The sequence below is a fragment of the Nerophis ophidion genome, linkage group LG11 (assembly GCF_033978795.1).
Source record: "Nerophis ophidion isolate RoL-2023_Sa linkage group LG11, RoL_Noph_v1.0, whole genome shotgun sequence".
NCBI lineage: Eukaryota > Metazoa > Chordata > Actinopteri > Syngnathiformes > Syngnathidae > Nerophis > Nerophis ophidion.
In genome coordinates this window covers 21,587,165-21,602,669 of record NC_084621.1, presented here as the reverse complement: position 1 = coordinate 21,602,669, position 15,505 = coordinate 21,587,165, and the positions used below count along the sequence as shown (strand labels likewise).

The 15,505-nt window shown below is 35.4% G+C and overlaps 1 protein-coding gene across 1 annotated transcript in view; it reads right to left on the bottom strand.

The window, feature by feature from the left end:
• LOC133561809 (leucine-rich repeat and immunoglobulin-like domain-containing nogo receptor-interacting protein 1) overlaps window positions 1-13,824 on the bottom strand; it is a 43,962-nt gene extending 30,138 nt beyond the window's left edge. The window contains exon 1 of the mRNA XM_061915379.1: window positions 13,656-13,824. The gene's annotated coding sequence lies outside the window, so the exon portion shown is untranslated. The remainder of the gene's footprint in view (window positions 1-13,655) is intronic.
• Window positions 13,825-15,505: the final 1,681 nt, after the last annotated feature.

Sequence of the window (15,505 nt, the reverse complement as noted above, 5' to 3'; positions counted from 1 at the left end):
TATATATATATATATATATATATATATATATATATATATATATATATTACTGCGTGGGTTCCCTCCGGGTATTCCGGCTTCCTTCCACCTCCAAAGACATGCACCTGGGGATAGGTTAATTGGCCCTAGTGTTTTAATGTGAGTGTGAACGTTGTCTGTCTATCTGTGTTGGCCCTGCAATGAAGTGGCGACTTGTCCAGGGTGTACACCGCCATTCCGCCCGATTGTAGCTGAGATAGGCTCCAGCGACCCCCGCGACACCAAAGGGAATAAGCGGTAGAAAATGGATGGATGGATATATATATAATCAAATCAATCAATCAATCAATCAATCGATGTTTATTTATACAGCCCTAAATCACAAGTGTCTCAAAGGGCTGCACAAACTAACTACTACGGCATCCTCGGAAGAACCCACATAAGGGCAAGGAACAAGGACAATTCACACCCAGTGGGACGTCGGTGACAATGATGACTATGAGAACCTTGGAAAGGACCACATATGTGGGCAACCCCCCCCCCCCCCCCCACCCACTCCCAATCCATCTAAGGGACCGAAATCAAACAATAATAATATAAACTAAACAAGAGAATGGAGTGTGACTAATCCGAAAGGGGTGAATGTGTGTTTGACTATGTGTGTAATTAATTGTTGAGTATTACTGTGATGAGAGGCAGAAGAAGGTCCGTGAGACAAGCGGTAGGTCCGTGGGGCTGAGAGAAGCGTCTAGAGGTCCGTGTGCAAAGTGTGGGGGGGTCGAGGATTGAGGGAGGCAGTCCAAAGTCCAGGGAGAGTCGAAGATGGAGGACACGGGAAGCAAACGTAACAGGATTAAATATCCTTGGGTCCAACGGTCCTTATACCGCTCGTCCTCATCAGGACCAGGTGTGCAGATTGCTGATTGCCCACAGCCTTTCTGGCATGGGGGATTGACATGGCCAGAGCGAGCATGGGCGAGTCTCGGCGCGCTGCCAATGGAGGTGTTGGCAGACCCAGCTGCCGGAGAAAAGCGGGTCCGAGCCCGCGCCGTGACGATGACACCAATTACAGCCTCAAGTCTTTTTGAATACGATGCCACAAGCTTGGCACACTTATCTTTGGGCAGTTTCTCTCATTCCTTTTTGCAGCACAGATACTACATTAGTAAAACAGCACATCGTCTACACCTCCTGTCACGTGTCACACTAAATGTCTATACTTTATTATCCGCCCACAATGATGGACCACTGTTCACCTAAACTCACTGCCTGCCAGCTAATGTTATTTCGTAGGCTAGCAGATACTACTAAAACAGCACATAGTCTACAACTCCTGTCCCGTGTCACACTTAATGTCCATACTTTATTACCCGCCCACAATGATGGACCACTGTTTACCCAACCTCACTGCCTGCTTGTTATAAAGAAATGAAAACCTTCACTTTAAGGAGAACATGTTATTTCATAGACTATCAGATGCTACATTAGTAAAAGTGCACATTGTCTACAACTCCTGTCACGTGTCACACTAAAAGTCCATACTTTATTATCTGCCCACAATGTAGGACAATTGTTCACCCAAACTCGCTGCCTGCTAGCTCCAAAGAAATTAAAACCTTTACTTTATGGAGAACATGTTATTTTGTAAGCTATCAGATACTACAGTAGTAAAACAGCACACTTTCTACAACTCCTGGCACACGTCACACTAAATGTCCATACTTTGTTATCCGCTCACAATGATGGACCGATGTTCACCCAAACTAGCTGTCTGCTTTCTCCAAAGAAACGACAACCTTCACTTTATGGAGAACATGTTATTTCCTAGGCTATCAGGTACTACATTAGTAAAACAGCACTTTTTCTACAACTCCTGTCACACGTCACACTAAATGTTCATACTTTATTATCCGCCCACAATGTAGGACAATTGTTCACCCAAACTCCATTCCTGCTAGCTCCAAAGAAATTAAAACCTTTACTTTATGGGGAACATGTTATTTCGTAGGCTATCAGATACTACAGTAGTAAAACAGCACATTTTCTACAACTCCTGTCACACGTCACACTAAATGTCCATACTGTGTCACATTTGGAAAGAAGCCCACGTTTTCCGGGTTTGAGCCTCGGCGCAGTTAAGGCGCCACACCATTTAATGCTGCAAATGAATCAGCGAGCAACGAGGAGGGCGACACACTTCCTGCTCATAAAGCCTCTGATTAAATTGACCATTTGGCCGGCTCCCAGGCGTCACTTCCTTGATGGCGCCTCGCCATCTCGACAAAGCCTTCAAGGTCGAGGGAGGATGCGTGTCAGTGCAAATCACTGCCGCTTTCTGGAACCGTCTTTAAGTAGAACCGGCGACGTTGCGCACAGATAAAGAACTCCAGCTCAAAAAGACAGCAAGAGTCAGAAGTGTTGAGAGTACACACTAAAAAATGTTGGGTTGAAGAATAACCCATTTTTAACCCAACTGCTGGTTCGGAAAAGGATGAACCCCTTATTTGGGTTACTTTAACTCAACAGTTTGGGTTAATTTTTTCAACCCAACTTTTGCATTGAATTATTTTACCACAATTGACTAAGGATAACTTAATGTTGGGTTATTCCCAACCAAACTATTGGGTTGAATTGTTTAACCCAAAAGTTGAGTTATGATAACGTAATGTTGGGTTATACACAACCAAACTATTGGGTTGAATTGTTTAACCCAAAAGTTGAGTTATGATAACCTAATGTTGGGTTATTGCAGCCAAACTATTGGGTTGACTATTTTAACCCGAAAGTTGAGTTATGATAACCTAATGTTGGGTTATTCCCAAGCAAACTATTGGGTTGAATTGTTTAACCCAAAAGTTGAGTTATGATAACTTAATGTTGGGTTATTTGCAGCCAAGCTATTGGGTTGAATTTTTTAACCCAAAAGTTGAGTTATGATAACCTAATTTTGGGTTATTTGAAGCCAAACTATTGGGTTGAATATTTTAACCCAAAAGTTGAGTTATGATAACTTAATGTTGGGTTATTCCCAACCAAACTATTGGGTTGAATTGTTTAACCCAAAAGTTGAGTTATGATAACCTAATGGGTTATTTGCAGCCAAACTACTGGGTTGAATATTTTAACCCAAAAGTTGAGTTATGATAACCTAATGTTGGGTTATTTGCAGCCAAACTATTGGGTTGAATATTTTAACCCAAAAGTTGAGTTATGATAACTTAATGCTGGGTTATTTGCAGCCCAAACTATTGGGTTAAATATGTTAACCCAAAAGTTGAGTTATGATAACCTAATGTTGGGTTAGTTGCAGCCAAACTATTGGGTTGAATATTTTAACCCAGACGTTGAGTTATGATAACTTAATGTTGGGTTATTTGCAGCCAAACTATTGGGTTGAATATTTTAATCCAAAAGTTGAGTTATAATAACCTAATGTTGGGTTTTTTGCAGCCAAACTATTGGGTTGAATTGTTTAACCCAAAAGTTGAGTTATGATAACTTAATGTTGGGTTATTTGCAGCCAAACTATTGGGTTGAATATTTTAACCCAAAAGTTGAGTTATGATAACCTAATGTTGGGTTATTTGCAGCCAAACTATTGGGTTGAATATTTTAACCCGAAGGTTGAGTTATGATAACTTAATGTTCGGTTATTTGCAGCCAAACTATTGGGTTGAATTGTTTAACCCAAAAGTTGAGTTATGATAACCTAATGTTGGGTTATTTGCAGCCAAACTATCGGGTTGAATATTTTTACCCAAAAGTTGAGTTATGATAACCTAATGTTGGGTTATTTGCAGCCAAACTATTGGGTTGAATTGTTTAACCCAAAAGTTGAGTTATGATAACCTAATGTTGGGTTATTTGCAGCCAAACTATCGGGTTGAATATTTTTACCCAAAAGTTGAGTTATGATAACCTAATGTTGGGTTATTTGAAGCCAAACTATTGGGTTGAATATTTTAACCCAAAAGTTGAGTTATGATAACTTAATGTTGGGTTATTCCCAACCAAACTATTGGGTTGAATTGTTTAACCCAAAAGTTGAGTTATGATAACTTAATGTTCGGTTATTTGCAGCCAAACTATTGGGTTGAATTGTTTAACCCAAAAGTTGAGTTATGATAACCTAATGTTGGGTTATTTGCAGCCAAACTATCGGGTTGAATATTTTTACCCAAAAGTTGAGTTATGATAACCTAATGTTGGGTTATTTGAAGCCAAACTATTGGGTTGAATATTTTAACCCAAAAGTTGAGTTATGATAACTTAATGTTGGGTTATTCCCAACCAAACTATTGGGTTGAATTGTTTAACCCAAAAGTTGAGTTATGATAACCTAATGTTGGGTTATTTGCAGCCAAACTATCGGGTTGAATATTTTTACCCAAAAGTTGTGTTATGATAACCTAATGTTGGGTTATTTGCAGCCAAACTATTGGGTTGAATATTTTAACCCGAAAGTTGAGTTATGATAACTTAATGTTCGGTTATTTGCAGCCAAACTATTGGGTTGAATTGTTTAACCCAAAAGTTGAGTTATGATAACCTAATGTTGGGTTATTTGCAGCCAAACTATTGGGCTGAATATTTTAACCCAAAAGTTGAGTTATGATAACCTAATGTTGGGTTATTTGCAGCCAAACTATTGGGTTGAATTGTTTAACTCAAAAGTTGAGTTATGATAACTTAATGTTGGGTTATTTGCAGCCAAACTATTGGGTTGAATATTTTAACCCAAAAGTTGAGTTATGATAACCTAATGTTGGGTTATTTGCAGCCAAACTATTGGGTTGAATATTTTAACCCAAAAGTTGAGTTATGATAACCTAATATTGGGTTATTTGCAGCCAAACTATTGGGTTGAATATTTTAACCCAAAAGTTGAGTTATGATAACCTAATGCTGGGTTATTTGCAGCCAAAACTATTGGGTTAAATATGTTAACCCAAAAGTTGAGTTATGATAACCTAATGTTGGGTTAGTTGCAGCCAAACTATTGGGTTGATTATTTTAACCCAGATGTTGAGTTATGATAACTTAATGTTGGGTTATTTGCAGCCAAACTATTGGGTTGAATATTTTAATCCAAAAGTTGAGTTATAATAACCTAATGTTGGGTTATTTGCAGCCAAACTATTGGGTTGAATTGTTTAACCCAAAAGTTGAGTTATGATAACTTAATGTTGGGTTATTTGCAGCCAAACTATTGGGTTGAATATTTTAACCCAAAAGTTGAGTTATGATAACCTAATGTTGGGTTATTTGCAGCCAAACTATTGGGTTGAATATTTTAATCCAAAAGTTGAGTTATAATAACCTAATGTTGGGTTATTTGCAGCCAAACTATTGGGTTGAATTGTTTAACCCAAAAGTTGAGTTATGATAACTTAATGTTGGGTTATTTGCAGCCAAACTATTGGGTTGAATATTTTAACACAAAAGTTGAGTTATGATAACCTAATGTTGGGTTATTTGCAGCCAAACTATCGGGTTGAATATTTTTACCCAAAAGTTGAGTTATGATAACCTAATGTTGGGTTATTTGCAGCCAAACTATTGGGTTGAATATTTTAACCCGAAAGTTGAGTTATGATAACTTAATGTTCGGTTATTTGCAGCCAAACTATTGGGTTGAATTGTTTAACCCAAAAGTTGAGTTATGATAACCTAATGTTGGGTTATTTGCAGCCAAACTATCGGGTTGAATATTTTTACCCAAAAGTTGAGTTATGATAACCTAATGTTGGGTTATTTGCAGCCAAACTATTGGGTTGAATTGTTTAACCCAAAAGTTGAGTTATGATAACCTAATGTTGGGTTATTTGCAGCCAAACTATCGGGTTGAATATTTTTACCCAAAAGTTGAGTTATGATAACCTAATGTTGGGTTATTTGAAGCCAAACTATTGGGTTGAATATTTTAACCCAAAAGTTGAGTTATGATAACTTAATGTTGGGTTATTCCCAACCAAACTATTGGGTTGAATTGTTTAACCCAAAAGTTGAGTTATGATAACTTAATGTTCGGTTATTTGCAGCCAAACTATTGGGTTGAATTGTTTAACCCAAAAGTTGAGTTATGATAACCTAATGTTGGGTTATTTGCAGCCAAACTATCGGGTTGAATATTTTTACCCAAAAGTTGAGTTATGATAACCTAATGTTGGGTTATTTGCAGCCAAACTATTGGGTTGAATATTTTAACCCGAAAGTTGAGTTATGATAACTTAATGTTCGGTTATTTGCAGCCAAACTATTGGGTTGAATTGTTTAACCCAAAAGTTGAGTTATGATAACCTAATGTTGGGTTATTTGCAGCCAAACTATTGGGTTGAATTGTTTAACTCAAAAGTTGAGTTATGATAACTTAATGTTGGGTTATTTGCAGCCAAACTATTGGGTTGAATATTTTAACCCAAAAGTTGAGTTATGATAACCTAATGTTGGGTTATTTGCAGCCAAACTATTGGGTTGAATATTTTAACCCAAAAGTTGAGTTATGATAACCTAATGCTGTGTTATTTGCAGCCAAAACTATTGGGTTGAATATGTTAACCCAAAAGTTGAGTTATGATAACCTAATGTTGGGTTTTTTGCAGCCAAACTATTGGGTTGAATATTTTAACCCAAAAGTTGAGTTATGATAACCTAATGTTGGGTTATTTGCAGCCAAACTATTGGGTTGAATTGTTTAACCCAAAAGTTGAGTTATGATAACCTAATGTTGGGTTATTTGCAGCCAAACTATTGGGTTGAATATTTTTACCCAAAAGTTGAGTTATGATAACCTAATGTTGGGTTATTTGCAGCCAAACTATTGGGTTGATATTTTAACCCAGACGTTGAGTTATGATAACCTAATGTTGAGTTATTTGCAGCCAAACTATTGGGTTGAATATTTTTACCCAAAAGTTGAGTTATGATAACCTAATGTTGGGTTATTTGCAGCCAAACTATTGGGATGAATATTTTTGTTATGATCCGATGGCCGGATCATTCCATATTCGTGTTTTGTTCCATTTTTGTATCATATTCTGTTGTTTGACGTCCTTAGTTCCAGTTTTAGTCTGTTTCCATAGCAACATATTATTTTCACCTGTTTGGCTATTCACTATCCTTATATAAGCCAGCCCTTTCTGTTATTTCATTCTCCGATCCTAATTTTCTTTCACGCAACAGATGACGACTTGTTTTCCATGTTTGTGCTGACTAACTCTCGCGCTGCATCTTTGTTTATTCCTAGCTCTCATGCTTATTGTTTTGTTTTCCCTTTTCGTGTCTTTGTGCAAAGTGTTAGTGTGTCTGTTTATTTCCCTAGCTCCCATGCTAGCGCCATTTGTTTGCCTTTTCTGCCTAGCACCAGTATTTTTGTTCTTTGCCTTTTTATTAGTCTAATAAATCCTTTGTTGCTTACCTTACGCTGTGTTCTCGCCCGACACATCCCTGGAAGAACATATCCGGTATCTCTATGCCACGCAAGTCTCACTATTTTATACCAGAAGTTGAGTTAGGCTAACTCAATGTTGGTTGATTCATAAACCCAACAATTGGGTTGAATTTTTTTTTTTAACACAAAAATGAGTGTTGGGTTAGTCCAAACCCAATTATTGGGTTGCGCAATTGAGCGCTCCTTACCCAATAGTTGGTTAGAAATTATACATTTTACTGCTGGTTTGTCCTATTCCTTCCCAACTACTGAGCAAAATTATGTGTATTCTATTAAAATATACTCAAAAGTAAAATATGAGTGGCGTTTTTTTTTTTTTTTTTACAATAATTGCTGTTTATGGTCATAGTAGTTCTATACAGCATGTTAAAATATTCTCAATTAATATAAGATGTGTAATTATAAATAATGTTAATGAGATTCATCCTTAATAAAATTCCCTTAAAAAAAGTAACTTTTTTAGAGAAACAAAGCCTTTTACCCAAAATTGCGTTACTCATTGAAAAAAACTGAAATTTTATATACATATATATATATATATATATATATATATATATGTATATATATATATATATATATATATGGACCTATGGCTGTTATGGTTGGAGGAGGGAGTTGTGACGGCACAGAACTACAAGGGGGCAATAGCGCTCTGTGATTTATTATGTATATAAATATATATATATATATATATATATATATATATATATATATACATATACATATATATATATATATATACATATCTATATCTATATATATATATATATACATATATATAGATATAGATATGTATATATATATATATATATATATATGTATATGTATATATATATATATACATATCTATATCTATATGTATATATATATATATATATATATATATATATATATATATATATATATATATATATATATATATATATATTTGTATACATAATAATATATATATATATATATATATATATAGATATAGATATGTATATATATATATATATATATATATATATATATATATATATATATATATATATATATATATATATATATATATATATATGCTTAGTATTACCGCGGGGTCAAACTCGTGACGTCACGAGTGACACTTCCCCTGTCATCATTTTCAAAATGGAGGAGGCTGATTTCAATACCGGTCATTTGAAATCGCATAAAGGGAAGAAAGTTAAGAGCTATTCAGTAGGATTTAAGGTCCAAGCTATTGTATACCGGAATGCTAAAAAGAACAGTAAGCAGCTATGTTTTATTAATATACCGTAACTGCGTGTTTCAAATATGAGTCATAAATGACTACCGCCCCCTGGTGGTAGAGGGTGCTAGTGATCCTTCTTGTGACTACTCGGCTGCAAAAGAAGTGACAATGAGTGACGTGATATGTGCTGGGACAGATATGACGCGGGGGGTGCACGACGGACCTTTTAGGATGTAACACCTATGTTGGCTATTTAATCAACCGGACTGAAATAAAGCATGTTCCGGTCCTAAATACCCAGTTTATTATTTATACAATAACACTTCATGGTGGCAGCGGTGGGATAAAGAGATCACCCACTGAGCAGAGCAGGAGGGGGAGTTCTCCGAGGATAATTCTGTCATCGCCCGCACTTGAGGAGCCGAGCTAACTGATAGCAGCGGTCTGATAACAGTTTTCTAAACTGGACTTTCAATCGAAGCAGGAGGTAATAAAGGAAGATTTCCATCGAGACAGAGAGACATTTAAAACTTAAGAAAGATAAGGAAGACTTCTCTAAACAAGTTATCGATGCTTTTGATCAGAAAGAGCTAGCATGGACTTCATTTATAAGTAAAGGTAAGACCATAATAAAAAATTTTTTTTTTATTAAATGTGCTTTTCATGATGGTATCCTTACATCACACTCAAATTTTTCCTGCATGCCTTTGGTAAATGCTGGAGTGAGAAGAGGTTTTAAAATAATTAGCGCATGCTTACTTTTACCGCATGCCTTTGGTAAGCGCAGGAGTGAGAAGATGTTTTAAATTAAATAGCGCCCAGGCGGCAATTCAAGGAAATACGGTATGTATATATATCCATCCATTTTCTACCGCTTATTCCCTTTTGGGGTCGCGGGGGGTGCTGGCGCCTATCTCAGCTACAATCGGGCGGGAGGCGGGGTACACCCTGGACAAGTCGCCACCTCATCGCAGGGCCAACACAGATAGACAGACAACATTCACACTCACATTCACACACTAGGTCCAATTTAGTGTTGCCAATCAACCTATCCCCAGGTGCATGTCTTTGGAAGTGGGAGGAAGCAGGAGTACCCGGAGGGAACCCACGCATTCACGGGGAGAACATGCAAACTCCACACAGAAAGATCCCGTGAAGCCTATATATATATATATATATATATATATATATATATATGTATGTATGTATGGTGCGGCTTATATAAGGAAAATATTTTTCCCTAAAATTTTGTGGGTGCGGTTAATATGACGGTGTGCTTTATAGTTTGGAAATGATGGTAATTCTGCTCCACACACACACACACACACACACACACACACACACACACACACACACACACACACACACACACACACACACACACACACACACACACACACACTCACACACATGCCCCTACTACTACTACTACTACTACCACGGGGGAATAATGAACATTCAATAAGGTGACAATCAAGCCAAATGCAACAAAAATGCAACAAACTTAGTGAAACATAAACTTGAAGGGTAAAGAAAAATAATATACATATATTATATAATATAGTATCTTATAGTATAGTAATTGTTTAAGAACGATAAAACCCTGAATATTGAGAACATATGAACGTCACACCCCCTCTTAATCGATGTATTTTACAATCAAGCCAAATGCAACAAAAATGCAACAAACTCAGCAAAATATGAACGTGAAGGGTAAAAAAACAAAAAATATTCTATAGTATGGTATAGTATTTTTTCTAAGAACGGTAAAATCCTGAATATTGAGAACATATGAACGTCACACCCCCTCTCAATCGACGTATTTTTTTTTTACTATCAAGCCAAATGCAACAAAAATGCAACAAACTCAAGAAATATGAACGTGAAGGGTAGAAAAACTAAAAACATTTTATAGTATAGTATAGTATTTTTTTTAAGAACGATAAAACCCTGAATATTGAGAACATGTGAACGTCACACCACCTCTCAATCGACATATGCCAAATGCAACAAAAGTGCAACAAACTCAGCGTAATATGAACATGAAGGGTCAAAAAACAAAAAATATTATATAGTATAGTATAGTATAGTATTTTTTCTAAGAACAATAAAACCTTAAATATTGAGAACAAATGAATGTCACACCCCCTCTCTATCAACATATTTTACAATCAGGCCAAATGCAACAAAAATGCAACAAACTCAGCGAAATATGAAAGTGAAGGGTAAAAAAAACAAAAAATAGTATATAGTATAGTTTAGTATTTTTTCTAAGAACGATAAAAACCTGAATATTGAGGACATATGAACGTCACCCCCCCTCTCAATCGACGTATTTTACAATCAAGCCAGACGCAACAAAAATGCAACAAACTCGGCGAAATATGAACGTGAAGGGTAAAAAAAACAAATATATTATATAGTATTGTATAGTATTTTTTCTAAGAACGATAAAAACCTGAATATTGAGGACATATGAACGTCACACCCCCTCTCAATCGATGTATTTTACAATCAAGCCAAATGCAACAAAAATGCAACAAACTCAGCGAAATATGAACGTGAAGGGTAAAAAAACCCAAAAATATTCTATAGTATAGTATAGTATTTTTTGTAAGAACGTTAAAATCCTGAATATTGAGAACATATGAACGTCACACCCCCTCTTAATCGACCTTTTTTTTTTTACAGTCAAGCCAAATGCAACAAAAATGCAACAAACTCAAGAAATATGAACGTGAAGGGTAAAAAAACTTAAAACATTTTATAGTATAGTATAGTATATTTTCTAAGAACGATAAAAACCTGAATATTGAGGACATATGAACGTCACACCACCTCTTAATCGACGTATTTTACAATCGAGCCAAATGCAACAAAAATGCAACAAACTCAGCGAAATATGAATGTGAAAGGTAAAAAATATATATATATATTATATAGTGTAATATAGTATAGTATAGTGAAATTTCTAAGAACGATAAAACCCTGAATACTGAGAACATATGAACGTTACACCCCCTCTCAATCGACATATTTTACAATCAGGCCAAATACAACAAAAATGCAACAAACTCAGCGAAATATGAACGTGAAGGGTAAAAAAACCACAAAACATTATATAGTATAGTATAGTATAGTATAGCATATTATTTTTTTCTAAGAACGATAAAATCCCGAATATTGAGAACATGTGAACGTCACACCCCCTCTCTATCGACGTATTTTACAATCAAGCCAAATGCAACAAACTCAGTGAAATATGAACGTGAAGGGTCAAAAAAAAAATATATATAATATAGTATTGTATAGTATAGTATTTTTTTTAAGAACGATAAAACCCTGAATATTGAGAACATATGAACGTCACGGACACCCCCTCTCAATCGACGTATTTTACAATCAAGCCAAATGCAACAAACTCAGCGAAATATTATATTGTATAAAAATATTTTATAGTATAGTATAGTACAGAATAGTATTTTTTCTAAGAACGATAAAACCCTGAATATTGAGAACATATAAACCTCACACCCCCTCTCAATCGACGTATTTTACATTCAAGCCAAATGCAAGAAAAATGCAACAAACTCGGTGAAATATGAACGTGAAGGGTAAAAAAAACAAAAAATATTATATAGTATAGCATAGTGTTGTACAGTATTTTTTCTAAGAAAAATAAAACCCTGAATATTGAGAACATATGAACGTCACACCCCCTCTCCGTCGACGTATTTTACAATCAAGCCAAATGCAACAAAAATGCAACAAACTCAGTGAAATATATAGTATACAAATATTATATTGTATAGTATAGTATACAATAGTATTTTTTCTAAGAACGATAAAACCCTGAATATTGAGAACATATAAACGTCACACCCCCTCTCAATCAACGTATTTTACAATCAAGCCAAATGCAAGAAAAGTGCAACAAACTCAGAGAAATATGAACGTGAAGGGTAAAAAAAACAAAAAATATTATATAGTATAGTATAGTGTTGCACAGTATTTTTTCTAAGAAAAATAAAACTCTGAATATTGAGAACATATGAACCTCACCCCTCCTCTCAATCTACGTATTTTACAATCGAGCCAAATGCAGCAAAAATGCAACAAAGTCAGTGAAATATGAACGTGAAGGGTAAAAAGACTAAAAATATTATATAACGTAGTATACTATTATTTTTCTAAGAACGATAAAACCCTGAATATTGAGAACATATGAACGTCACACCCCCTCTCAATCGACGTATTTTTTTTAAACTCAAACTCAGCGAAATATGAACGTGAAGGGTAAACGTGTACAGTATACGGGTATTAGTATAATACCGCGATACTAATGAGTTATATTCGGTACCATACCGCCTCTGAAAAGCACCGGTCCGCCACACCCTAATATTTTTGTTAAAATAAAGCAATTTTTCTTTGTCCCTTTTATTTAGAAAAGTATCGAAAAGTACCGAAAAGTATCAAAATAATATTGGTATCAGAACAACACTAAAAAATACACAAAATATGTTGTACAGTTCATGACTAATGGTCATTAGAAAACATCACTGCACATCATAACGGCAGCTACACTTTCCATCTTAAAGATCCACAAAACAACATTTGGGAATGTCCGGCGGGCCAGATTGAAAAGCTTAACGGGCCGCATGTGGCCCCCGGGCCTTAATTTGCCCAACTCTGGTAAACAACCTCTTCCCAGTCCGCAAACCATACCGATGCTGAGAGTTAAAACGGACAATCGGTAAAAAATACCTGTCCGTTCAGTTGCCAGGATTTTACCGTAACACTTGCAGTCTTTTAAACCGATTTTCTTCAAATCGAGGGTCATGTAATCGTAATAAACAGTGACAAAATGCAAAAAATACCTGTAGTTTTTAATACAAAAAACTGGTAGCTTGGATCAATACAATTGATAACACATAGTCGAGCTCTTTTCAAACCAGCCCAACTTTCCTTAGACCAAAAAGTGACAAAATTATAAAAAAAAGGGTATTGTAAATTTACCGGTGGGGTGAAGAGTCCATTGCAGCCGAGTTCAGACACTCCCAACGGGGGGTTGGGGGTCTTCCGTGCACGGGACAGCTCGCGTCTCTGGTCTCTCTGTCCCGCTCCACCCGGTCCTCGTCCCCGCTTCAGTTCTCCTCTGCACACCTCAGGGAGTCCACATGATTGTAGCCCTACAAGTATTCAGGTCGACGGAGAGAGAGAGGAGAGAGAGAGAGAGAGAGAGAGAAAGAGAGAGAGAGAGAGAGAGAGAGAGAGAGAGAGAGAGAGAGAGAGAGAGAGAGGGACAGCTGCTGATGGTGCATCTTTACCCACCCCCCCCACCATATCAACCCCCGGCCATAGATCCACCAAGAACACAATCTATTCCAATCAAGACCGGAACGAGCCCTTTGCAAGACTCAGAACTCAGTGCGATGATTTCAACCAGGAATGTCCAAACTTTTCGATATATCTATATATACATATATATATATATATATATATATATATATATATATATATATATATATATATATATAGATATATAAAATATATATATATATATATATATATATACATATATATATATATATATATATATATATATGTGTATATATCTATATATATATATATATATATATATATATATATATATATATATATATATATATATACTGACTATACCCCATATTTAGAGTGTAAAACATGTATTACAAATAAAGAAAACCTGTATAAAAACACATGTACATAAGTATTCAAAGATTTTGCTCAATACTTTGTTGATGCACCTATAGCTGTTATGGTTGGAGGAGGGAGTTGTGACGGCACAGAACTACAAGGGTGCAATAGAGCTCTGTGATTTATTTTATATATATATATATATATATATATATATATCTATATATATATATATATATATATATATATATATATATATATATATACATATATATATATATATATATATATATATATATATATATACATACATATATATATGTGTATTTATATATATATATATATATATATATATATATATATATATATATATATATGTATATATATATATATGTATGTGTGTATTTATATATATTGCTAGAGTTGGGAATATATGTTAGGTAAGGAAAAAACACAGAGGCTATTTCATCCCGTACAAGCCTGTTTTCACAGGTTTCCCTGCTCTTCAGGAGATTTTTTAAATCTTGAATTTGCGTAAGTCTTAAAAAGAAAGAGAATACAATGATTTGCAAGTGCTTTTCAACTTATATTCAATTGAATAGACTGCAAAGACAAAATATTGTTATGTTTTGTAAATAATAGTTTTTGTGGGCCCTGCGATGAGATGGCGACTTGTCCATGGTGTACCCGCCTTCCGCCCGATTGTAGCCGTGATAGACCCCAAAAGCGGTACAAAAATTGATGGATGGAATAGTTTTTTTGGAATTTGATGCCCACAAGCTGGCAGAAAGGGCAAAAAACGACTGAGAAAGTTGAGGAGTGCTCATCAAACACTTATTTGGAACATCCCACAGGTGAACAGGTTAATTGGGAACAGGTGGATGCCATGATTGGGCATGAAACCAGCTTCCATGATGGGGCGAGGGTCACCACTTTGTCAACAAATGCCTAAGCAAATTGTCCAACAGTTTAAAAACAACATTTTGCAACCAGCTATTGCAAGGAATTTAGGGATTTCAACATCTAAGGTCCGTAATATCATCAAAAGCTTCAGAGAATATGGAGTAACCACTGCACGTAAGGGATGATATTTAATCAAAAAGTGTGTAAAGGATATCACCACATGGGCTCAGGAACACTTCAAAAAACCACTGCCAGTAACTACAGTTGGTCGCTAGATCTGTAAGTGC